Raw genomic sequence first — 27,396 nt, 5'->3', positions numbered from 1 at the left:
GACAGAAAGAACAAACAAACAGCACAAACTTTTAAGTAAGAGTTTTGTACAAGACAACATTGCTGGACATCTTAAACACATATTTTGCAGGCTTTCACATGCTTCTCAGTTGTCCAGCGGTTTATAAAAAGATTATTATGGAATAAATAACAGCAGTCAACAGTAGCAAAAAAAAAAAAAAAAAATAGCCCAAAGATGAAATTGGAAATCACTGTCCTATTTGGGGCAATGTGGTTTGGTAACTGATAGCTTTTTTGAGATGTTATACTCCAAATCGCTTAACCCACTACTGCAATTGGCAGCACTTGGAGACTTGTTTGGCTTGACAATAAGCTCAGCAGACAGAGAAGGGAATAAAAGCAAATCTGAGTTAACACAATGTAGGGGACAGTATTTTTGTGGTCTTGTTCCTTTTTGTTTTTTAAAAAAAAAAACTCCCATCGTTGCTTTTCTCTACAAACAATTGAAAATACAAGATGTGTATATTCACTACAGCTGCAGAGGGGAGTACCTACCTGTGGCTGGTATCTCTGCATACAGCCGATGCATTCTGATCTTCCACGTCAGTGAGCATTGCAGGTCCCTCCCCATGCCCAGTCCGTGGAGGACCTGCATTGTCACAAGCCCCATCCCCAATCCCACCCTGTTGGTAGGTGTTAGCTGGCTCAGCAAAGCTCCTGGGGCCAGGTCCCTCCGTCCACTGTTCTGCATTACCCTGAAGGACATGGAGAACCAGAGAGGTAAGGTGGCACTGGGCAGCAGGAGGAGGACCCAGCACCATGGCAGGTCCCTCACACGACACGTGGAGGTGTGAATCATGCAGTACATCCTCTGTGGCACGGAGAGAAGGATCTCCCTCCTCTAAAGGTTTTCATAACATTGTTCCTTAAATCAACTTCTGTAGGTGATTCTCCTTGAATAACCACTCATCCAGTTTGGATAACACACGTGGCACTGAGCAGTGACTAGTTCAGCATGGCAACTTTTTCCCTGTTGCCACCATGAGATCCCAAATGCTCTCTCTGAAAGACCCCTTCCCACCCTGGGGAGAGGAGCTGTGGCAAGAAGGTGATTCAGGGAGATTCCCTAGCCAGAGAAAATAAAAACAGGATAAAATCAACAGCATTAACTGTCTCAAGATCAACCAGTGCTGCTGCTAATGACACAGCACGGAGCGCCATTGGAGATCAAGGGAAAAGCTGTCACAGTTGAGGAGATGATCCAGGCCTCCTGAGAAGGCAGGACCTACTCCTTCTCCTGCGTTAAAATAAATAAATAAAATCAGAAATGTGGGGGAAGAGCTCTCACCCCATGGGAAAATGCTATGTCTACAACCTTGACACATCCTGCAGAACATAAAGTTTTTTGTCAAATTCCCCTGCTGGAAGAAGGCATGTCTCCCAAAAGCTTTTGAGTATAACCCCATCTCCCTGCTGGTCTTCACCTGCACCACCCTGAAACTTTTGGGAGACTCAGACAGGACAGAGAAGCTGTGGGCATCCATCACTGGCACCCTGCAGCAGGGAGCCGAGTGTGCCATGGGAGGTGGGACACCCATCAGCAGAGAAGTGGCCAGTGGGTGGAGGGAGTGGGTGAGTGGGTGTCCCACTCTTCTCTGCCCTTGTGAGGCCCCACCTGGAGTGCTGCGTCCAGGTCTGGGGCCCCCAGCACAAGAAGGATGTGGGGCTGTTAGAGCGGGTCCAGAGGAGGGCCACAAAGGTGATCAGAGGGCTGGAACACCTCTCCTGTGAAGAAAGGCTGAGAGAGCTGGGGATGTTCAGCCTGGAGAAGAGAAGGCTTGGAAAGCAACTTTTTGCTCAGTCAGGAGCAACTTTTTGCTCTGTCATTTTACTCAATGACATGACAAGGAGGAATGCTTTTAGACTACAGCAGGAGAGATTTAGATTAGAGATTAGAAGGAAATTCTTCACTCAGAGGGTGATGAGGCCCTGGCACAGGTTGCCCAGAGAAGCTGTGGATGCCCCATCCCTGGAGGTGTTCAAGGCCAGGCTGGATGGGGCTTTGGGCAGCCTGCTCTGGTGGGAGGTGGAGGCGTTCCCTGCCCATGGCAGGGGGTTGGAACCAGGTGATCTTTGAGGTCCCTTCTGACCCAAGTTGTTCTATTCAATGTTTGTGGTTGTCCCCAACCTTCAGGGTCCTCAGTGGAGGACACCAAATGCACAGAACACTTGCCCCCACACCACACGTGTCTGTGCTTTCCGTTAGTCCCGGTTCAGTGTGTGGAGACACCGAGATGGTTTCCAGAGGCGATCCAAATTCCCCATACAGCTAGACAGCGGGGACATACTTCACAGTTTCATGCATAATGCTCATCAGTGATGAGATTTTTGATTTAGCCAATTGAAAAATTAAAAAATTGTGGTACCTCTTCTGCTGTTATAGCTCCCCTTCCCTACTTCAGTGTCCTCTAAATGTTCTTCCAATTTCCCTTCCTTCCCTTGAGCTCTTCCCCTGATGTGGCACTTTTCCCCCAGCCTGTGCCATCTGGAGGATGCTCAGTGGGCTCTTCTGGACTCCCTGCAGCTCCAGCTCTCTCTCTCTCCAGTTTCTTCTTCTTCTTTTTTTTTTTTTTTTTCCTTCAAAAGAGCTAACAAAAGTGTCAGCTAAGGGAGTGAGATGAATCCCTGTTAACAGCTGCTCCTTAAAAACTTGCAAAATTGGTAAGTCCTGCAAACGTTGGTGTAGGTTGTTCACCCAGGGGTTGCATTTATGGAGGAAGCCCTGTCCTTTCTCACTCTGAGGATTTCTTGAACTGGAGTGAGAAATCCTTTGCTACATTCATTTTTTATGCCAGACGCATCTTCGCTGATGCAAATCACTTATGCCCCAACGCATTGTTTTACATTCAAAAACGCAAAGGCACTCATTTACTGCAGGTTTCACCTGTGCACCGCCTGTGTTAACGTTGCAAATTCATTTAACACGTAGCTCTTAATGTCACAGGCACTCCTTAGCATTTTAGGTAGGACACCCAGATCAGACCTGAGGATGCTCAGTCATGCACTCGCCTGACTACAGAGGCCTTTGCTGTCTCAGGCTTTCAGACACGCTGTGGTATCACTGCCCAGGCTTTCACTTTAAATCAATCCAACAGTTACAGATTTCAACAATGTCTTTGCAGTTTCAAAGCTTCCTCTTGAATTTCATACTCAGGCAAAGCTGCCAGTGAAAACAATGAGCCGTTTGCCGGAGTAATGAGCATAAAATTGGAGCCAAGGTCAGTAAAAATTATTGCAGGAGAACGGCTGCGATAGCTGAGTATATGCAGCACCCCTGTTAGCTCCCTGTCAAAAGACTAAACCTTTCATTCCACAGATCTTTTTATAAACCCCCCTAGCTTACAATTTTCTCTATAAAACAACCACGGATTTAATTTGGCTTTTAAAGAACAGAAGGAAAGGAAACACCCAGTACCTGATCCATGTCTGAAAGGTAAAGAGGGAATTTTATACAAAACAGAGCAAGTCAGAACTTTTTCTATTTCAGGTTTTATTGGAGCTCTGATTTCAAGTCAGAGAGCATTTCAGAGAATCTCATATTCTGCTGTGTGTTTTTTTTTCTTTTTTTTCTAATGATATATTTTTAATCCTAGATTTCACCAGTAGTCAGTCACTCCTTCTCTCCCTTGCTGCCCACCCCTGACTTACTGTCAGTATTTCTGGCTGACTCTATTCACAGCCCTCCCTCACTAAGCTCCACGTCTGCGCTGAGATTTCTCCCTGCAGCCACAAAGCCAAAAGCCTTAATATAACCTGGAAGCCAAGCAAAGTCAGCTGCGAGAGGCTGAATGAGAGAGAAAAAAAAAAAGCACGGACTGTACACACTGAGCACTTCTCAGGTATTTACAGTTGGAGTTCTAGCCATAGGAAGAGTAAAAATTCACTTGAAAATAATGTGCTTTTTAAATTTTTGTAATCTATATCTATATATACATATTTAATTACATGAGATCTGTTGCCCCTATGAGCCATTATGAAGGTGGGCTGAGCAAAAGGCTCTTACTTTTTGTTCTGAAGACTAAGCCTGCTCTAGCTGGACTTTTCAGCAGTGTTGGTAGCTGACTGGAGACCCGCTATGGCTCTCAGAAACACCACAGAAATTAAACCTGAAAAAAAATAAGGTAACATACTTCTAGTCAGGGGGTTTAAAGCTGTTCATTACCATCTCCTTACCGTAATTAAAGTAACCAAAATTGGCTGGGAGTAAAGATCTCTTTGATATTCAGCATCTAAATTCAAAGCTGATAAATCTGATTGTTCCAAAGCACACACCTTTAGACAGCCAAGATGATTTCCAGTGAAAATGGGGAAGATATTTATTCGTGCTCTTACAAGTCAAATGGAATGAAAGACAACTATTAAGAAAAACTAGAATTTCACATGTATTATTTCATTATGCCTACAGCTCATGCAACCCCTTTTTTCCCATATTCCAGGGCACTCTCTAAGATGCCATTTGCAGCACTTTTAGGAGAGGACACATACAAATTAGTCTATTTTATTTTATTTTATTTTATTTTATTTTATTTTATTTTATTTTATTTTATTTTATTTTATTTATTTTTTTCAAGAGGCCTAGAGTCAAATAATGCAGTCTTCCCCTCATCAGTAGTAATAATGATAACAATTAATATTAATAATGATTCAGAACAACTCTCTAGCAGAAATGTCTATTGTAAGAAACAGAGGAAGCCACGCTCACTTTAAGGATCTATGAAAGACCTCTGCTGAAAGCTGGTGGAAATTTGACTTATGAGTCTCAAAAAAAAAAAAAAAAAAAAAAAAAAAGCACTTTTTTTATCACTGATAATGTTTAATGTTTTCCCAGCAGCTGGAAGACAGGCTGAATAGGCTGCAGATTTATGTACAGCTAATCTAACCAAGTAATAAATGTCCATACTCGAAAGGTGTATATTAAATAGGGCAGGGATCCAAACGACATACAAAAGGTCCATATCAGAGAAGGTGGTAGGAGCTTTCCCACAAGTTCTTTGCTTTCAGACGAGTTTCAGGAGGAAATGAGGCTCCCACAATCACGCTGTCTGTCAGTCAGTCCTCCCCTAATAATTCTCCAACCCATTAGTGAGTTTCAGACAAATTTGAAAAGAGCTATAGAAGTCTCAAAGATATTAAGTTCCTACAAGTTTCATAAAAAAGTGAACAGCTGGATAGAGGAGAAAAACCCCGATTAGTGCTTCCACAGAGGGGAAGAGTCTCTGCTGCCCATCTGCAGCCTCCTGTCTGGGCATCTTGGTCTGGCCTGAGTCCCCAGCTGCCTCCCGGCTGGCCAGAAGCACTGCAGGGCAGCAAGCAGAGGTAGGTGCGAAGCAGTAGGAAGGCAGGCTTCAGCCACCGTGCTGCCCATGGAGCTCATGGTTCCTGCCCCAATTCAGCTGCTCATACAAGTTGTTCTTCCCGCAGCAGTAGGATTTGTTCATCTTCCCTGGGGGTGAAGCAGGGGAGGGATGGAGGCTAGTCTGCTTGCCATTGGAAACTTTGCTTGCCATGCGCAAGACTTGTCCTTTTCCTTCCAGTCTTGTTCAGCTAAATTCAGTCAGTCAGTCTTGGCTTTGGTCAAACTGCAATAGCATTTTTCAGCGAATGAAGTGGACTCCACCAAAAATCTCTCTAAACTCTTCTCGTGATTCTCAGTATTTCAGTTGGAATTCTATAAAATGTTTTTTCCCTGATCTTGTCAAAGCCACCAGGAAAAACAGCCAGGATGTCCAAAGCAGAGATGCAAGAGGGAGCTAGGGAAATCCCATTAAAAAATTGATTAATAATTAATACGTAGAATGATTTCATGTGGAGGCGGATTCATCTTCAATTCCTTGCAGGAAGAGCACAATCCTGAAGAACGATGGGAACGTTTAGGTGTCTTCACTGAAAAATGCAAAGGGCAGAATGCAAGTGCCTCACCCTACTGGATTTGGTTAAGAAGTGGAAGGGAATTGAAACTGTTTTTCAGAAGACAGCTATTCAGTATGTCTCAGGCTAACAGTTTGCTGTTCCAAAGGAACTCTTAGGAGAAAGGAGGGGAGGCAGAAAGACCAACAGCAGAGGTACCAGCAGCAACAGGCTCCTTCCATCTCGCTGACAGTTTTGGCAAAGCAGAAGACCAACTGGGGTTAAGATGTCATCAGCTATTTAAGGGGTTTTTGCTTATTTATTTTTACCCATTTATTTATTTATTTATGCATTTTGAAGGGGGCAAACCACACTGCTTCACTGTTGGCTGCAGGATCCACTTTTTTAAAAAGAGTCTAGGCAAATTTTAATGTCCCCACAGCCCAGGCCAACAATTAATGGGATCTGCATGCATAAATTCTTTTCCTCATTCCCCGTTCAGATTCTTATCCCTTCCCTCGAGAAATACAATTGCTGAGAGGTAAGTATTATGTAGAGTTTTCTTTCCAGGGAAGAGAAAAGAAATATTCTGACATCCCAGCTGACTGGCATTGCCTGGCCTCTCACTGACCTCGCTGCAATTGCATACCCACTGTTTAGATAAACAAAGCCACCTTTCGAAATAGGACCGCTTAAACACTATGCTTGGGGAAGCTGATGGGGAAGGGAAGCACTACCTCTTCGGTTTTAACATTTTAACAACTCGACAAAATGGAGAGGAGAGACAAAGTTCTTCAAATGTCTTAGTCTGAGCTTTCTCTCCATTGCCAACATCCTTTCTACTGTTCTTTCATGAATTTCTCATTGTGCTTGCTACTCCAGGAGTGAGATCAAAACCAAGGAAACGGGACTTCTTTAGCTGTTGCCCATTTGATCACTTCAAGAAAGTACAGGGGAAACTCTCAAGATCAGTAGTTACTATTTTTCATAATGAAATTTGAAAAATCATATGCCTTTAGAAAACCTCTGGGCAGGTAGGGCATGTGGACCAAGCTCTTCAGACAGCAAAAGACAAATACCTTTGGAGATCCTTTGTTCAATGCAACTCCGTCAGAATGAATTTAGTTCTCCGAGTCTTGATGCTGCTTTTGCTCTCTTCCATTAGTGATAGACTGGTGTTCCCCACCTGTCTATTTTTAAAGTCCTTTCCCAGAGAAGGCAATAGGAATACCTCCAGGTTTGTCATACCTTTGACATGTTCCCAACCTTCCCTTTTCGCACACCCCCAGGCCCCCTCCTGGGTAGCCAGGGACAAAGTGAGACACAAGCACCGGGTCTGCAGATGCCCAGGAAATAGTTTCTATAGCAACAGTAACTACATTAAAGCATCCTGAACTTTTTTTCCTACTCATCACACTTGAAGATTTCATATAGATACCGAACAGGCAAATGATATTTCCTTTATAGAGAATTTGGACCTGCTCTTAGCAAAACCAGCTTTGCGGTGAGAAGTCTGCTTTTCCGTGCGGCTGTAGGTGTGGGGTTTGCCTACCGATGCCAGCCACCAGCACAGCAGAACAGGCTCCACATCTGACTATTGCTAGGACCAGGCTCCTCTGCGATGGTGGATGCCAAGGGTGGCACCATGTTGAGGCCACACCGCAAATAGTGCTGCCAAATAGGCTGGAGCAGGTGTGAGAGGGCTTTGTATGCTGATACCTGCTCTGTCTTCTCTCCCTTTCTCTGAGAACCTAAATCCCTGTGTATCTCAGGAGGTGGGACAGCTATTTTTGTCACATGCAAATGTTCTCTGGTGATGCTAAAGGGTGTGTGAAGAAATATTAAAGGTAATAAAAAGGATATAACCAGGAGTAGAGGGAATAAAACTACAAAAAGGAAAAGTAACACTGAAAACAAAAAAAAAAAAATCAGGGGAAAAGCTTCCCAAAAGTGAGATCTAATAGGCCATGAAAGTCTCCCAAAGGGAAAGGGTAGAAGCCATATCACTTGGGACATTCAAAAGAAGACGTTATAAAACAGCAATAAATATGCAGCTGAGAACAAAAGCGGTGCAGCTAAGGGAGAGAGAGGCTGGGACGACCCAGGAGATATATTCCACCTTTAGGAGCTCTGGTTCACCTGCATTTGACTTTTAAAGAACTCACCTGACATGCAAGTGCCCCCTACTGTAGCCTGAGACTTTGTCGGAGGGAGAGTTTGTGCAACTCAACACCTCGTATTTGCTTGCCATTGGTTCTGATTTAAATGCTGCATTGTTCCAACAGCTTGGTAGCTGTGTGATGTATGACAGGCTAATAAGCACAAAATAATACAAAAATGAGTATTTTATGTGGCATCTTCCTCCCTCAAAATCTTGCAGATGTTTGGGTCCCAGTGATATTTCTTAGAGGATGGAGCTTGCAACTGCTATAATTAAGCAATACTGTGCCATTAAGTCACTCGAGAGGAAATTAGGAACTAAACTAGCGCTGTGTGCCCAGGAAGCCAAAATTGTGAGCTGAGATCTTTATTCAGTGCATGAAAGTCTGCCTTTTTCTAGTTTACTTTAAGAGAGGTGTTATTCCTATTACACACCGTCAGAGGATGTAAAAAGTGAATTAAATCTGTATTCAATGTTTATTTTACATGTAAATTGGGATCTTAAATTGTGGGGAAAATATGTTTTTGTCAACAGTGCTTTCTGTTTTGGTATTACTGTATTAGTTTTTAATGGGCAGCAGAAATGTGCCGATTTGGAGGCTTTCCAGGGGTTTGGCAGTATTCCACTGCGTCAGCACTGAGTAAAAAAGATGTTATTCCTCCTTCTTGTTACAGTAAGAACTGGATAAAGGTAATGTCGCTTTTCCAAGTCACCCTGGCAAAACTCCATCTACAGAGAGGCAGTTTGACCCAAACAACTACAGTATAGATGTGGAAATGATACGTGATAGGAGGTGAACTCCCAGTAACCTGCTTGGGACAATGATACTGATACTGCTTATACAAATTGGCTTCAGCAGCAAATAACCCAGTGGGGTCAGGAGTGTCGTATCTAACGGAGAAAACGACTGTCTCCCAGACAACACCGAATGATTAGATCTTGGGTAATCCACGATCACAAGAGCCTGACATCAGAGGACCTACTAGCCCGTATGGAGATTTACAAAACAGAGGAAAGTTTTTCTGATTGCTGTCTTCAAGGCTGATTTTAAAACACACAAGGTAGCCCATCTTCATAGAGCTCTGTTTGGGCACTCCCTTCTGCTTGTTACCAGCAGTTCCGCATCTCTGGTAGATGAACACCTTCTCAATTATTCACTGCCTGCACCCCCACAAGAACTTTGTTTTGTATTCAACAGCCTCCAGACAACTTCTCAGTTGGGCCCCTGACTTTGCAGCTGTGACCATTCCCCCAAAAACCACAGCATTTACCTTACTCCAGAAAGTCTTTGTAGACCCCATCTTGTCAAAAGTCCTTTCCAGGCAATGTGCTTTTCCTCAGCTACGCATAGGAGCACCAGCAAGATACTGATGTACGTTTTCAATTTAGTTCTTGGACTGATCTTTCTGCACTCAAATTGCCACTTCAACAAATTGCTCTTCTCACTGGTCTTGACATATGTCTCCCCTGATCTTGCACTGGGCTACAGGTTGGCAGCTTCTGTAGCTGCTATCTATTTTTCTGGTTTCCAGGTCCACAGACACTCTTCTTTCCTCTCTAACTACCTGCCTTGACCGAACAGGATTTACATAAAGGGGAAGCTATCCATTTGTCAGTGTATACAAGCAAATAGATAATTCTCCCTTATTCTAAGTGATCACAGTGCCTTTCTTCATGCTCACAAGGCCACTCATGAACAAGCCAAAAGAAGTCAACAATGTGCCACCTCCCTGCCACACCACTCTTGAGGACAGATTTCAAGACTGGCCTTTCTAGAGTGAGCTACCTGCATTTTAGCACCAGTTTCCAGTCACTACAAACATCATCCTACTGTGTACGCTGCTATGCAAAGAATGTAAAACAAGAGTCAGTCCTCTTCTGCAGGGCTCATCAATGTAAACAGATAAAAGAGATGAAGAGAGATGGCTAAGAAGCCTTATGCAGTGGTTGAACACCAGTGGTAGTCCTGTGGGCTGTCCACCCCTCTCCTCCTAGAAGGACCATTCATTTCTCCAGAAAGAAACATGTCTCTGTGGGTTATACGTTGTGTACGGCAGGACACAAAATACTCCATTATTTGGCAAAGTCAAATTAATCACACCAGTTATTGGGATGCCAGGCACTGCTCAAAGGGTTTTGAAAGGCAAGAATCTGCTTTGTCTCATACAAAGTCGCCGCATAATGGGGGAAAAAAAAATCCTGTTTGTCAGCTGCTTCCTTGATTATGTTCAATAAGAGTACACAGGGCTGGTTTTATTTTCACTTGGCAATTTCAGTGTTGCTATGACTTCACTAATCTCCAGTCCATAAATCATTTGAGTAAACAATACACCAGCAAGCTCAAATCCAGAGGAAATTTCTCCAAGGCAAGTTTTTCATCTTTCTGTTTTTCAAGAGAGAACTCAGGAGACTCCTCCTACATGGGATGTCATCATGAGGAAAAACTCCTGACATTCCTGAGGTTTAGCTTTAAATCATACCATTAGGCATAGGTATTAAAGTGAATAGAGAATAGCACAGTATGGTCAGCTGAATTTTTTTTCTCTCTCAGAGTTCTTCTCCCTCTTGACCCTTACATGAGGATCCTTCCGTTGACTAGAGGGTCTCTGTTTCTCTTCCCACTTCAAAACCCTTCCTCCTAGCAACAGAAAAATTATCGATGTGTGGAGGCTTTCAAGGCAGCCCATAGCTGTGCTCCCTTGAATGTCAAAAGGGGTTGGTCTCACAGCTACAAATCAAATGTCATTTTACTTAATAATGTATTTCGTAGCAGTCTATATCTCGTCCGAGTTGTTTAGTTGCACATCTATCCTTTGAGTTTTCTCTACAGCTGCAATCCAGTGCAAATAACCCTGGGATAGGGGAAATGTGCATCAGCTTTATAACACAACTTAAAAAATAATCCCTCTGGGAAAAACACTTTATAGGAATCAGAGGCAGAAAAAGCAACATGCAGAGATACACGTACGTGAACAGGTACTCAGTTGGTCTAAGTCTCTACTGCCTTGTATTCTGCCTGTAACAGAATGCACGCGAAACAGACAGAAAACCATGAAAGATCCAGAAAGGAGCACCCACACCATTGTCCACTTTGTGCGAATGTCAGTAACTACACCATGTGTAAAGCGGAAACAGATGGTGAACCTATTGGTTTTTCATGAGGGGGCTACATAACAAGAAAACTCTGGGATATAATCAGAATTTTTAGTCTTCTTTTTCAAGGCTGGGAATGCAGCTTTTATGTGCCAGCCTTTGGGAAGTCCTCACCTGGATGGACCAATGGTGCAATGGACTGACTAGAGAAGCATGTCATGGGCACCTTGCAGTCAACTTCTGCTGGATTAATTGTGTACTTTTCTTTATAATCAAAGTGCTTTCTTAATAGCTGACATGCAAATTGACAGGGGAATGACCTGATGTGTAGGAATCCATGCTCAGGTATGCTTTGGGTATATTGTGTGATGACAGCCAGAAACTTGATTCCCTTAGCATTTAGTTTACCCATCTGTAAAAAGGTGCTCTTATTTTCCTCATAGTCAGTAGCGAAGAAGCCTAAAGAGCTCTTGACATATTTCCTTTCTGCTAACAGAGACTAAATAGCTTTTATTTCTAGAATAAGCACTTTGTCCCTTTGTCCTTCACTTTTTTTTCTCAGTCCTTTCAGTAAAAAAAATATCTTAGGGTTATCATCATGTCAGGATCAGCGTTTTCCTTCAGACTACTGGCTTTCCTAATTCTCTTCCATTAAAGGATCTACCCTGATTTTTCCTGGCTGTGTGTTGCCTTGTCAATGCAGCAGGAGACAGATGCTGAGGCAGTATATGAGAGGTTTTGCTTTCTCCTCATCTGCCTGCATGCATGGCTCGATTTCCTTCATTCTCAGCTCTTGGCTCTCTTCAGCATTGCTCCAGGCTCACCACTCACAGGAGCCAGAGAGGCTTTCTGGCCTGTCAGTTTTTGAGAGAGTTTGCTCAGACATATCCTTGGGAGAGTCTTCACTTCACTCTAATAACAGTAAGAAATCCCCAGTATGGAGCAATTTAAAGGATGGTAAGAGGGTGGAGACCCGCAACACAGAAGTCCTCGTGCAGAAAAGGAAGCCCCAAGACACAAATCTCTGTTAGGCGTATTTCCCTTTTGCTTCTACTTTCCTTCTTTCACATGAGATGATCTGCCAGAAAATATTTCTTCAACTATCTTCAAATGTTCATCTTCTTTTTGACTACCCCAAGGGCAAACTCAGTCCTTGTTTTATTATCACCTTTTTTTCCTTTCTTTTTTTTTCCCCCGCAGAGGCAACGTAGAGCAATCTCCAAATAAAAGCCCCGTTGTTTCATCCCCAGTTGTCAAAGACATGCTCTACAAAGGTGAACGGTCCACGAGGGTCCCATTGCCACCAAGCAAGGCCAAGTGACCTGCCTGAGGCCACGCACCATGCTGTAGCAGAGCTCACCCTCACCCTGTGACTCCTCGTCTGCCGCGCTGGGAAGTGCTATTCAATCTGTACATTCAGCAAGCACAAACAAGCAGGAAGGTGGCACTCCCCAGGCCACCTTCAGTAATTCCCTTATGAAAATACTCAGTGGATCTTCAGGAGAAATTCCCTTTAACAAATGTGAAACTGTCCAGAACGAGCTGCTTCTTCTGATTTTTAGAAAGAGACTATACTGATATTTTTGTCCCTTGATGCCATCATCTTGTTTCTCTGAAGACATCACCCGTTTTCCATATGGGGTGGGTTTTGTTGTGGAAATCTTATGCAGCTAGGCTTAAACAGGTGCTATGTACAGCCTCTCTCAGGGAGTCAGAGGTTGTTTGCAGGATGATGATACTTGGACCTTATGAGCACCAGACAAGGTAAAGCAGAAATGAAGTTTTCAATGAAAACGTTGAGTGTTATAATTTCCTTCTGGTATTATCTCCTCCTCTCTTTGAAATATTTCCCTGCACACTCCTAGTCTTCTTTTTACCTGCTTCCTTCAATCCTCTGGCCCCCTCCCTCCGAAGCAAACCATCAAAAACAGTTTAAAAGCAAATGAAAATGTATCAAGTACATCAAGTACCAAAAAAAAAAAAAAAAGTCAAACATATAACAATATTTATTTCTATAATTAAAGTATGATGTGATTCTTGTTCCCTAAAAGCCAGGAATTTTATTGCTTGAATATCTGGGGGGGGGGGGGGGGGACACATCACAAGAACCATTCATTCATAAAACATACCTACCTGTTGGGGCAACATATTTTTAAGTTAAAATATGGAGGAGGGGGTGTCTTAAACAAACAAACAAACAAACAAAAACTTTATTTCTAATATTTACTTTCTAATCGGAAACTATGGTAAAGTGAAACCTGTTTAAAGATGATTTTAAAGCAAAAGTTTGCAAAATTAAAAATTAATAATAATAATTGTAAAAGTCTTGTTTAAAAAGATATTTTTCTTGTCAACCAGTACGACTGCAACAGTGTGTACAAGTGAAAGAGTTGGTTCATGTGTGGTGCAATTGAGTCTGAAACATATTGCTGCTCATCATTTATAATGCCATTTGTAGTTTGTGTTCCTCTTTTTTTCCTCAGTCTACAGCTGTTTGGAGCATGCAAGGATTTAATACACTTGAGATGTTCTCAAGAAGATGCCTGGTCTGAGCAGCTCATGAGACCCAGAGCTTACCACTACCAAAAAGCTACACCTACTACCAGTTGTATTCACTCCTAAAATGATAAGTACTTGCATGGAAATCAGCAAAGCTGTACAGAATAATCAGGTGAGGAGGGAGTGGTAGCTTCCTCTAAGGGCTGTGGAGGTGGTCACCCCAGAGCGATCGACAGCCACCACCCCTGCTATTTGCTGGGGCTGAGGATCCCATCCCATCCCATCCCATCCCGCCCCGCACCAGTGAGCAGGTACTGGGGCAGCCAGAGAGAAGGAAGAAAACAGAAGCTAGGGAAGGAAATGTTGCATTGGACAATTAAGCACCAGTTTTTAAAGCAAACCAAATGTCGTATAATCACCAGCTAATTTAGATATTTGTGCAGTTGATTGAAAATATGCAAAGAAAGCAGCATTATTTAAAATTATTTTTAAATGTTTGGAATTTATTAGTTGTCTATGGAAAAGAGATAATTAAGGATTCTAAATATAATTAATGTGCTGAGATATAAAAAGCACTGCTTAGGTTAGGGGTTTTCCAGTAGTTAGCAAGATGGTTGACACTGTAATGACAATTTTACATTTAAAGATGTTTGCAGTTCACATAAATATGTATTGAAAAATAATTTCACAGTGGATGCATAAGGAATATACCTCAGTCTTCGTTTTAGAACTGTTGCACATGAACAAGTAAGTATAGGGAAGGAATGAGGCCATGGTAGAGAAGAAAGTCCAGACAGTTACGTGACGTGGATTTCCCTTGTCTTTGGCGTGTGCAGAATGCCTGCTGGAGCAAGCAAGGTGAGATGTTTATTTCTGGATGTGTTAAATGTTGATTTTTCGACTAAAAGTTGGCATAAAAATAGTGCAAAGAAAGGATTTAAAAAGGGGGGGAGGGGCATTCTTTTTTTGCAAAAAGAAAACAAAATTTCTTTATATATATATATGTGTAATCTAATGGATACTGGGATAGTCTTTTGATTCTTCCACTTTGGTTCTTTGGAGAGAATCCAACTCAGGATTTTTGATCACTCATGGTTTGCAGTTCTAGAGGCAGGGAGGCAAGAGGGTGTCCAATTTAGCAGCAGGTCCAAGCAAAATGGCAGAAGACTTCCTGCAAAAGGTGACTTCTGTTTGGTTCCACGTATATCCTGTACTATCCATCACAATACGTGTGGTTTGCAGACCCTTTGCAAAGTTTACCTGTGTGTTCATACCCAAAGAGGAAATGGGATGGGGAGGAGGTGGTGCTCTGAGAGGGTCACCTGCACCCAGTGAATCAGCCTGAGGAGTGGTCTGAGCACACAGACATGGTCTGTTAAATGTTCAGAGGGGAAAGTCAGCTCAGAATCCATAATGGACAGCATTAAAACACCATACCATCCAGGCACCAGGCATCATGGACCTTCTGGAAGGCTCTGAAACTCAGCTGAAGGGCTGCTATGATCTAAAAGGCCTTAGGTAGTCTTCCAAATCATCTGCTGGCAAAAATAACACTTAGAAGACAATCTTTACAAAGCCCAAAGAATCACAAGCATGAAAACTGAATGGAAGGGTCAAGCTTCCTTGGATAGGAACCTAAGATTAAGCATAAAAAGACTTCAGCACTCACTGATTTCCAGCAGGTTATACCCACCTTAGTCTCTGAGCCGCATTTTAAACTGGCATTTAACATCTAAAACTATCAAAACATAGAGTTTGCAATCAAGTACAGTGATAAATAATACTTCACCCATCAGGAGGACTAGGCTTGCCAGATTTTCCCCGCACAGTGTTACTTGGTCTTTGTTTGAATAGGGTGATCATTGGTCCTCGGGAAAAATAAATTCAGACTGTACAAGAGAAAGAAAAGTGCAGATGGCAAACTGAAGGCTGTAGAAAGAAATTCACTCTTCTCTAAAGGTATAAATGACAGTATTGTAAATAATGTTTCTGTATATCAGGCCAGGTAGGTTAAAAAAATATATATATTTCTGGGTGGACCAGAACTGTCGCATTTTGTCTTGGTTTTTGTCATCTGTGTCTTAGGATCCTTACTGTATCCTTGCAGCTGCCTGGCTGGATGCTGTATCTGGAGAGACTCCCTTACACTTAAGATAACCACTTAGCCTCCTGGAGAACAAGAGCAGTCAGGGCAAGACTTGTGTAACCCCAACAAACTGAAATCAATCCCTCCAGTAATGGCTTTCCCAACTCTTTGCTTTTGATTTTCTCCAAGCCAAGGAGCTTGTCTGAAGCCAAAGAAAGAGGATATGATCCACAGTTCCACTCCATGGGCATTTCATTGCTCTCTCTGAAACTAAACATTTGTCTAGAATTCACAATTGCTTTTTGAAAGTCAGCTTTCCTTTTATTTTTTATTTTTATTTATTTATTTATTTGTGGGTGCTTTAAAAACAAATTTGAGGCTGCAACTTTACTTAGGCTTTAAACAAACTTTAGACTCCTTGATGCTCTCTGTTCAGTTTGAATGAACACACTCTAAAGTAATGAGGACAGAAAGTTCTTTGATGTTTTCCACAGACCTCTGAGACTTAAGCAACGCCACAGCCTGTTTATAGCATAGACCTCCATTGATTATGGCAGCGTTCAGTGCCTACAATCTGCTGTCAAGCACTGTTACTCCACTCCCTGTCGTAGAGTATCTTGACCTTGCATGGGCATAAGGACAGAAGAACATCTGACCTCCCAAAATGAGTTGAATGTTGTGGGCATTTATCACTTAGCCTATGCAAATGGCCTCACAATCCCAGAGGAAAAAACAGGCTGAGGTGTAAGCAAATGTAGAGCTGATGCTGGACAGCTTGCTGCCACCTTCCTTCTCAAAAAGCCATCTTCCCCTCATTACAAGCAGACTCTTACGTGGAGACCATGATTAACAGCCTCTCTGAATATTAGGATATTCACAACATGACAGCACATCCCTGGAATATTACTACTTGTAGTGGAAGATCACTCTGTGGAAAGAAGTGTGATAAAAGAATAAAACTCCCAGACATATGTTGCCTGGTTTTAGGGTATTAATGGGAAAGAGACCTCCTGAGGGATTTGTGCTACTCAGCCTATCCTCCAGCTGCAGTCTCATTTTAATGTAGGGTCTCTGTATTTGGCAAAAAAATTGTTTTTCCAGAGAGCTTCTCTGCCACTAGAATCTCCTAAGATTCTGGTTTGGGGAGATTCGAGGGATGGCCGCAGCTCTCAGGAGGCCAGCACTGCCGTGCCCCTGAGGAAGGCCTCAGCTGCCCAGGTGAGCATCAGGTGGACGAGCAGCCAGGGTACAGCAAGCAGCTGCTGGCTCTGACGAGGGTTTCCTCTCCCCTGGCATGTCCCCATCGCCCAGGAAGGCCCAAACATTGTTCAGTGAGAAGACTGCTGTACTGCCTTGCTCTTCAGGCAGGGATTACGTGGTGGGATGCCATCACCAGAGGAGCAAGCCCAGCCGCCCTGCTCAGGGGAGGGACAGGAGCTGCGAAGGCATCCCCCAGACTGGATGTGCCTGCTTTCCCACAAGAGCCAGAGGAGTGTGTGTGCCAAGGAGAGCACAAATGGGCACAGAGAGGACCCTGCCAGCCCCCACCCATGTATGTACACACTTGGCTGCTTTGCTTTTCCTGAGCTGGTGTTGCCACAAGCTCTCTTACTGCTAGAGGGATCTGAGCATACTCAGTTTTTCCATACTCCTCTGGCTTGGCTCTCCCTCTTATCTTAGCTACAGTGTTGTTTCCTTTCCTAGGTCTGATCAGACTAAAAATAACTCAGAAAAATCACAACTCCAATCAGAAACAAAACAAATTATTTTAACTTTTCAGAGCAGCTGTTCTGCTCTGCCTGTAAACCCAAACGACAGGAGAAACACGATGCACTGAGCTGAAACAAAAACCTCAGGAAGTGGGGAGGGAAACTTTGCACTGCCAAGGAAAGGATGTGGCAGCAGGCCTCACAGACACACCTCCACCTTGGCTAGGGGCTGGGACACGTGTTTTGAGATGGCATTGTATTGGGTTTACATGGCAAGGGTTTGGTAGCAGGGAGGCTGCAGGGGTGGCCTCTTGTGAGCAGAGTCCAGCTCCTGCCCCGTGTGAGATCAGAGACAGCTCCAGCCGGCTCCAAAAGGGACCCGCTGCTGGCCAGGGCTTAGCCAGGCCCCTGGTGGAGCAGGCTGTCCCCCTGCAGCCCATGGGTCCCACATGGAGCAGATCTCCATGCTGCAGCCCCACCATGGGTGGAGGAGCCCCCGGTGGAGCAGGTGGATGTGGCCTGGAGGAGGCTGCGGCCCATGGAGAGCCCCCGCAGGAGCAGGCACCGGGCCAGAGCAGCCCATGGAGAGGAGCCCACGCAGGAGCTGCCACCTGTGGGGGACCCATGCTGGAGCAGTTTGCTCCTGGGGGATGGACCCCATGGTACAGAGCCATGTGGGAGCAGTGCTTGAAGAGCTGCTGCCTGTGGGCAGCCCCCGCAGGATGAGTTCAGGAAGGATGGCATCCCGTGGGAAGGACCCCACGGGGAGCAGGGGCAGAGAGGGACCGTGAAGGAGTGGTGGAGACAAAGAGTCAGGGACTGACCGCAGCCCCCATTCCCCAGCACCGCTCAGGGCAAGGAGGCAGAAGAGGGTGGATGGGGGGGGGAAGGTGTTTTTAATTTGCTTTTAGTTTCTTACTGCTCTAGTGTGCTCATGATAGGCAATAAATTATATTAATCTCCCTATGCTGAGTCTGTTTTGCCCATGACAATATCATCTCAACCCTTGAGCCTTTTCCATCGTATTTTCTCCCCCATTTCCTTTGGGGAAGGGGAGTGAGAGATAGTTGTGGTGGAGTTCAGCTGCCCAGCTGGGTAAACCTACCAGAAGTACATAGTACATAACTCCTGGGCTTCTAAACCTGTCTAGATCCATCCCAGGCAGGGGTCAGATGCCGCCAGCTTGAGGGGGAAGCCATGAATAAGGCAGAGGCAAGCTCCTGGAAGGAGCTTCCCTCTTCTGTGCTTGTTTCTGTCAAAAGGGAATGATTAAGATGACTATAAATGATATTAATGTTGTCCTTAAGAAGTCATAAGAAACTCTGCTCCGAGCCAGACTGCTGTTCCCCTGGAATGCAGAAACGTGCCTGGTTGTTTCCCAAACAGTAATTTACCACAGACAAACACAGAGCAAAAGGGAACAGGCGGTGCTGGATGGTGTTTGAGGGAGCACAAGAGCTGGGACGTGTGACTGAAGCAGCATGGCCCAGGCCCTCAGACAGCCTCACCGCCCAAGCTGAGTTTGCTAGGCAGCAGTGTGCAGCCCGGGGCATTTGTCCTCATTACAGGGTTGGTGAGGTTCAGGAGAGTCACAACAAAATACTCAGTTTAGAAACGACTTTGTTTCCATATCAGATTAGCTGTATTTCCCTTCTGTCACTGCCGTTTACAAGGATATTGACATATAAACCAATGTTTGTTTGGTTGAGCTCATTTGAGCTCATTTTCTCTTCTACCTATTTCCCCTCTGAAATCACGAGGTGAACTATTTGCAGAAACAATATTGTTTGATAAATATTCTCCTTTTTCCTTTTCACAAATTATCTGAGAACAGACATTGATTTTTTATTACTTTGTTCATTATCTAAAGTATTTGTCAAATTGTTTACAATAATATTCCAAACCATGCATTGCTACCAAGTGGCCTGTCACAGCTATCGTTAACAATTTTGACATAGTGATTTACTTTCTGGAGCTGAATCTTGAATAATTCTTCATGTCATTTCTGAATCCCTAAGATACTGTTAATTTACTTTGCAGAAGCATCTTGTGTTCCCTGCCATGCATCAGGATGTCACTGTGCTAGGTGCTGCACAAACACAGCTCAGAAAAAATCTTATTCCAATACACAATCTAAGTCTAGGAACAAACAGGTAGCACCAGAAATGGCTGAGCACAGAAAGAGGCATATGGGTATGACGGACACCAGTTTAGCAGACAAGCAGTCAAAAAGTTGTCAAATATTTTTGTAGGCAGCACAGCAAAGGAGAGTTCTAAGCAGAGACCAGAGAAACAGAAGTATTTTCCATACAAAAAAACTTAACTTTTGTTTAATCAATTTATCTGATAATAAAGGTCCCCTGTATTACTTAGAGCTTTTGCTCTTCCCAGACCTCTCAGGTTAGTTGCATGAACAACTTTGGTATCAAAACATCTAGAAAAACGGTATTGGTACAGATATTTATGACCCCCACTACCAATTTTTCTGATTAAATTTTCAGAGTAAAAGAGATCCCAAGAACAATTGCAGCAAATATAAATAAATAAATAAATAATCTACTTTATCAACCTTTACTTAAAAGACAGTTTTGTAAGTTCAGACAAGAAACATTCTCCTTTTTAAAATTGTAATATTTTACAAAATACAAAAGGTACTTTCTGCCCAAAGAGGAAACACTCTGAATAAAGAAACAGGGAAAGACTCTACATAAGAAGAATTTTCCCCATAATTTTCCACAAGGAGCTCACATCTCTTTAAAACTCGTAATCACTACTTCAATATAAAAAATTGAGCTTCAGCAGAATCAGGCCAGGGCATACCATATGTGACTGCTGGGATTACATAATGGGAAAATTCTCATTGATTTTTATAAAGCATCAGATCCCAGAGATTTTAAAATTAGGCACTGAGGTTGACCCAGTTTGGGTGGAAAAAGCTCGCCGAATCCCAGGGAAGAACACAGCCCAGGGAGAAGTCTCGGGAGGCACAGTTATTTTTAACCTTTCAGACCTGCATGACAAAGAATGAATTCTGAAAACTCGGAGTAGAAAAGAGGTATTTAGTCTCAAAATTTCAGAATTCTCTCCCCTCCTCCCCCAGATCTTGACCCCAGCAGAAAACTTACATGGCAAACTTTTTTTGGATTAAGAACAAATTTTGGAGTAGACTGAAGCTACCATTTCACTCTTCCCTCCACAGGTGTGCAAGACGAAAATAAAAGAAATTTTCAGGACATGATTGAACTAAGAATGAGAATTTTGAAGGCCAGAATACCAAGACCGAAAGGGTTTTCATTTTGGCTGGAATCAAGAAAAACTTGTAACCAACATAAACCATGGCATACACGAACTATTTAAACTAAGAGGTGCATTATGCTCACAGCTAGCATTTGAAAACTGGTTTAAGAAATGCTGCCATTTTCCAGTGATTAAGTATGCCTCATTAGATGATTCAAACAAAATTTGATCTGGACAAGTATTCTGTTGAAACTGTAATTGAATTTTCTTTCAACCTAGTGCAGGTTTCAACCCTTCTTATAAATGTGACAGGACCATTAGTGGAATACGTTTTATTGTATGTGCTGGACAGCATTTCAGATACAAATTTGTTTATTTCTAGTGGAGTAATATTAAACAGGCATTTGTTTCAAATCAGGTGGGGATGAGATGCTTGTATTGGTATCTGATCTTATCATACAAGTGCGTGTATTTTTAGCTGCTCTGAAATAGGAAGAAGGCCGAGCACACATTAGGTAGGCAATCTAGTTACACAGTGCTTGCCATTTACAGATCACAATCCTCACTGCTGCTCCAGCCTCATTACACCATATAAAAAAAGCTAGACTAGGGCTCCAGCCCTCTCCCTTTTCTCGATCTGTAAGAACAGAAAGATGGGAAAAGCAAGGAACAGGAAAGGGTAGAGATCTCGGATCTCATTTCTGAAGACCCCATGGACACAGAATGGGGAATGAGGCCAGGGAGGCTGAGCTGACTTACAACCTGTTGGCCTGTGACTTCTGTGGCCTCTCACACAGGCGTTTATTAGTTGGTGTGGAAATTTTACAGCATGGGACTTTGGAGGAGCTCACGAATCCAATGGCATGGCCAGTGGCAGACAGGAGAGGACATCTGGAAACTGATCTCAGCCCTCACTGATGCACTCCCATACTGGTACAGTCCCAGCTGTTTGCTGCTAGCACTCTAGGTGCCACAGCTCAGCACCAGGCAGCTTGGGGCAGTCATCCTGGGTGAGCTCTTCCTGCTGCCATCCCCTGTTCCCACTTCTCACTAGGGCTATCAGGTAGGTGGCCCAAGACAACACTGCAGGGGACGGTGCTGTGAAGGGCTTGGGGGATTTACCTTGCTCAAAAGAAAAACAAAACAAAACCCAGACCCAATTTTCCTTTTTTCCTGCTAAAGCCAGGTTGAATTCCTGGTTGTGTTCAAGTCTTGGCACAAACCAGAAGGCAGTGGGCACTGTGGTACGGGCAGGAGGTGGTAATGCCTTAAGCTGGTATTGCCAATGGGGACATGAGCACGTTCTCAGATGGAAACCATCAGCCTCACAGCCATGTTTTGTTAACAGAGTTGAACATTGCTTTCTTTGCAAACTGATTCTATCTGAGTCCACCTTCCCTTTTGTAGCGGAAGAAAAATTATTCTCAACTCAGTGCCTTAGAAATTATTTTTTTTCCCCCATAATAACTTTCCCTAGCTCTTACAAATGTTTCCATTTTTACCTACAAATTTTAGCGATGCCACCTTTGCCCAAAAGTGCGAGGTGCAAACCTGTCCTGTTGATCCTCAGTCATCTGCTATTAGAGAGAGGAAACGAAGCACACGACCACAGAGAGAAGCTTGGGCAAACTTCATGCTAAGGCAAGAAGGAGTCAGGTTTCATTGATCTACAACTTGACATTCAGTTCCTGCAACTGAATAGAAAAAAGGCATTTATAACCTATTAAAAACCCAAGGATGATTTTAGTCTTTTTTTTTTTTTCCCTCATGTTGGAGAAATCAGGCTTTCAGAATAGCCTGGGAGTTGTGAATAAAGAAGAACTTTGCTGTGTTTATTTAGAGAACCTAACCCCTCGGAGCCAGCATTTTCACTAATGCATTTTACATTAGCGGGCTGCATCAGGAAATCCTGACTTTTGGTGCCAGGGGGGTAATTAATATCAGATCATGTTTGCAAAATGGTTGTGTTTATGTGGGAATGAGGACTGAGCTCTAACTGTCAGGGTTTGAAGTACTCAAGTTTGCTATGGAGCTTCAACTACTTGCTGGAGAGTGGGATGCTGAAATTAAAGCACGAGGTCTCGATGGCTTAGTAGAGCTGCTGCTGCTGCTGAAGAGAACCACGGGCTTCAGGTTTAGGAACAGAATCCTGTAAGGGATGTCTGGAATGGTTTTCTTAAAAACTTCAGGAGGGTGTAGATAAATTAGAAATGGTTCTTTTGATCCTGGTTTTGGATGTTCAAGGAAGTACCAAAATATGTGTAACATAGTCAAGCCAGGGACCAGTTCCAAGTCCCTGTGCTTAGGCAAGATCCACCTGCGGTGCCAAGTTATTTTTTCAGCACACCTCAGAAGATGTGCTCCCTTTTGTGTACGCACCAGTGAGCAAGGTCAAGGCCGGGTAAGTAACTCTGAAAGCCCACTTCTGCTCAGGTGCCTTGCAGGGACTGCCATGCCACCCCCAGCATGGGCACCGCCTGCAGCTCCAGCATAGACAGCTCCTGCTCAGCTGAAGGTGGTGGATGGACATCCTGAGCATCCAGTCAACTTCATCAGGTTCTCAGTACCAAAAAGACAAACAAGCCATAGGAGGGGATGGTGCTTCCAAACAGCCCATTAAGTAGACAACTTGGATTCTCACTTCTCCCAAAGCCACAGTTTCTCAGCACCAATGAGGAACTTCACGCTGGTGCTTCACGAGGTCAAAAACCATTCAGGAGTACAGGCCCCATGGAATCGTAGCATCCTAAATTTGTGTAGGCAAAGTTTAAAGCAAAGCAACATTTTCTGAAGTTAAAAATAGGTCATGGTAGAGCTGAATAGCAGCAGCTACTGATGTTCCAAATGAGTTTCACCTACAGGTTTCCCGGGCTCTAAAAGCATCCATTTCAGGGGGATGCTGCAGCTGGCAGGTTCTCTACAAGACCCTGTATTTACTCCCTTCCCATCAGATCCTTTGCTGGAAGTTCGTGGCTCCCTGGGCGGTAGTGGGGATTAAAAGTAAAGGCGTAATCTATGTTAGAGCTGATATATGTTTGGTACCGTAATGAGCCAATATACTATTATGGATCTTGCGGTCGGCTCACTGCGTTTGATAAATACGATCGATGCAAGTTATTCCCCACTGACATCCACCCACCATCTTCTCTCCACATTCACCCCTTGCCAGTGGTCCTTTGGGAATAATTATCCCGACCCAGAGCCTACCTCTAATGTGCCCACTGCCTTTCCTCCTGCCATGAATTGGTCTGGTGCAGGCACTAAGATAACACGTCTGGACTGTATCATTATTATCGCTGTTATTTTACTAGTTCTTCGATCCTAAAATGGGGTTAGCAGCCTCATCACGTGCCATAACTATAGCAAAGATACATGTACCAAATGAATTGTTCCTCATCAGGTATTTGCATAAATGAATGTACCTAAGTCTGGGAGTAATGTCCTAAGCTTGACTACTCCTCAGCAACATTTCTTAAAGCTTTTGTTTTCTGTGAAGTAATGGACCACCTCTTCCTTTTCTTCTACCAGTACCTCTGGATACTTGTATTTCTTTTTGTTGCTTGCCTTGGTTTTATTTCAATGTTTTAGCATCCTTTTAAGCTTAATCCTAATCATTAGACCTTTCAGGGCACTTCCTCTTTTGTTTGGAGGCACTGATGAACACTTGAACCTCCATACAGTGATGATTTGTACCTCTACCTGTAGTAGAATTGCTTTAGGGACTTGCAAACTCTATTGAACTCTTTTCTGTAGACTTTTTTTCCCCATGCTGTGTTTCCTTTTCATCCTCTGAGACCACAGAATTTGTCTTTGTGGAAGTTTAGTGTTTGTTAGGCTTCCTGAGGAAAAGTGGACTTCCATCAATTTCAACCTAATTGACAAATTTCACCAAATGCTGAGAGGGTCATTTTGAGACATTACTTTTCCACGCAGGTCACAAAACAACCCTACTATGAGAGATTTGATAAATACTTCAATTCATCAACAGCTGAATAGATTTATTATTTTTTTTTAGTTGAAAAAAAAGTGAGAGCTCAACACTTGTTCGGCATCAGAGAATCCAACCATAAATTTAATTGACACTACTATGCAAAAAGTGAGAAATATTGGCTCTGCTGTTCAAAAAATTACTTGCTTCTCTCTTTCCTTTTCTAAGAGCGGACTCTTATCACCTCATGATCTCTTAACTCAAGAGATGCGTTGATTCCTCTTCTGTGTTCATTCTCACAAGTGAAGACCTTCTCCATTTGGCTGCTTTCCCCATACCTCCCGTATCAAAACTCTCCTAAGAACCCACCTGTACGTTGCTGCATTCACTTCCCAAGAGATGCTTGCATAGATACAATTCCTCATTACCATCAACACCTGCATTTCAGATTATTCAGCTCAGTTAGTCGCAGAATGCCCCAGTGCACCTCAAGCAGATCTAGTCTGAAGTCTAGAGCAGGCTCTCGCCACAATGACAGCATTTGCTCTCTTCTCATTTATTACTGCCACAGATTCACAATTGATCTATTTTCTGCATACCTCAGAGAAGATACACTGGCGAATTCACTGATATGCTTGTCCTTCCTGAAGAAGTTCTGCATATATTAATACTCAAGCCTTGTAAATATAAACATCTTTTTGTAGAAACAGTTGTGATTTTGATGATACTCAGAGCATCTTTCTGTATATCCCTCTATTTATTGCATTTACACACAGACATGTGGAATTTTACACAGAGCCTTCCCAGACCAGGAGAGAAGGTGGTCTCAAAACACGTATCAAAGGAGTAACTACAGATGATCTTATCAATGGGGGAAGCTCCACAAAGAACTGCTATCACTGCAGGCATCTTCCAGCAACTCCACCAGCAATTGTACCTTTGCATCCATGCCAAATTTCAAGGTGAGTCTCACCTGCTGTTCTTCTGGAAGACGAGCATGGCCAAAAGTTGAGCTATCATGCCTTACAAAAGGAAACAGGAAAGATGACCAACGTGGTTCCATGATGAGAGCACGCAACAGCAACAAAGGAGAGAGCTTCTTGTTTTTCACCTAAACATACTATTTGTAGGCACAGCTAATAACATAGGGTAGTCTACATTTACTGTTGTATGACCCACATGCTGCAAAGACGCAAATACACTCCAGCCAGCATGACATATACAACAGCATCCAGCAACAACTGTCAGTGGAAAAAGAAGCAGCCCAACAAAAGGTGCTTCAGCCCACCAGCTCACTTCAAAGACTGCTACAAAGTGGTAGTGCAGACGTACTGCCAAGTGTTCATTTAATAGTGACCAGCTGCCAATGTCATTAAAGTAATTATAATGGGGGAGATTATCAATAAAACTTAGTTGCCAGGTCACTATCATCATGCTTGGCCCATAGACCTCAGGTCTACCACGTCTTAAACTAACGCAGCTGAACTCATTCACCTCCATGTTCCTTACTCACTCCTCAGAGTGGGTCTCACGTACGATCCTAGCTTTCTGCCCTCCTGCCCAGAGCAGGAAAACACAAAATAATGGAAAATAGAATGGCAAGGAATACAAGCAGAACCAAGTTTCTGCGGTAATAAAATATCAGTGCTGCCTTTATAGCAACAGCATAGCAACAATCATAACAAGCACCAGTGAACACCAGGCTCCATTAGAGATGTTAGCCTGCACGCAAGGTATTTGTAGTGGTTACGGACTTCCTGGTACCCACCAGGCGTCCTTTCATCTGCAGTCCTAAAAATCAACCACTTGCCATCAGCAAAAACTTTGGGGGATACAACAGAAACCCACACAGTTACCTCAGTTTTGCTGTGTTCTTCTCTTCACTGCCTATATGAATAGCAAAGCAAATGATACATATGAAACCAGCATCAGGACAGTGAAAACCTTGCCATATTCATGTGTGCCCGCATTGGGCTTAAAAAAATAAAAACTCTGGCATTTATTAGCAGAGCTTTTTTCCCCAAATGTTTTAAGTAATATATTTCATGGCAGAAGAGCCTTGGGAGCAACCATATAGATGTAGTGAGGTAGGTGCTCATATAAAAAAGCTAGCTCTGAAATGATCTCTACCATTGCTAGGGAAACAAAGATAAAAAAAAGGATACACAGATCATTAACCTTTGAGACTGACACCATGTCAGCTTGACAAGAAACTACCTTAACAAGTAAGGCCATTAACAAGTATTTAGACAAACTCTAAGAAGGATGGCACTTGTTTATACCGTAGCCCTGCAGAGAACAAGTCTGAAGGATCTGGGATGAGCAGCGCTGTTACTGGAGACGGAAAATTCTTCACTTGACCTGAAGTTTGCTGAAAAACACTTCAGGAGACAGAACTGGTGTAACAATTTCATGGAAGCAAAACGTGTATTTCTACCAAACCTGCCCTAGCAAATGGCATTTTTCTACAAATGCATCTGTAATGGACCTGCGTCAAGATGCCAGCACACTTCTGGCAACACCAACTGCAGCAGGTGATTAGAATTTATGCTGTGTAAAACTAACTTTCAGACGCAATGAAAATTATGAACCAAAATGCAAAAGCATTTATATGGCAATTCACCTACCCCATTTGTTTAAAAAGTGTCAAGTGAGTATAATGCTGTGTTCTGAAGGATTCAGACTAACAGTACCGGTGTTCTAGCAGCTTTCTTTCCATCCCCAAGCTCTTTCCCATCTGAAACCTGATGTGAGAACATGCAAAGCCACCTACATACTGAACTACCTACCATTTCTTAATACCAAGTGAAGAATGG

This window comes from Netta rufina (genome assembly GCF_964035555.1).
Source record: "Netta rufina genome assembly, chromosome: 2".
NCBI lineage: Eukaryota > Metazoa > Chordata > Aves > Anseriformes > Anatidae > Netta > Netta rufina.
This window is presented reverse-complemented; position numbering follows the sequence as displayed.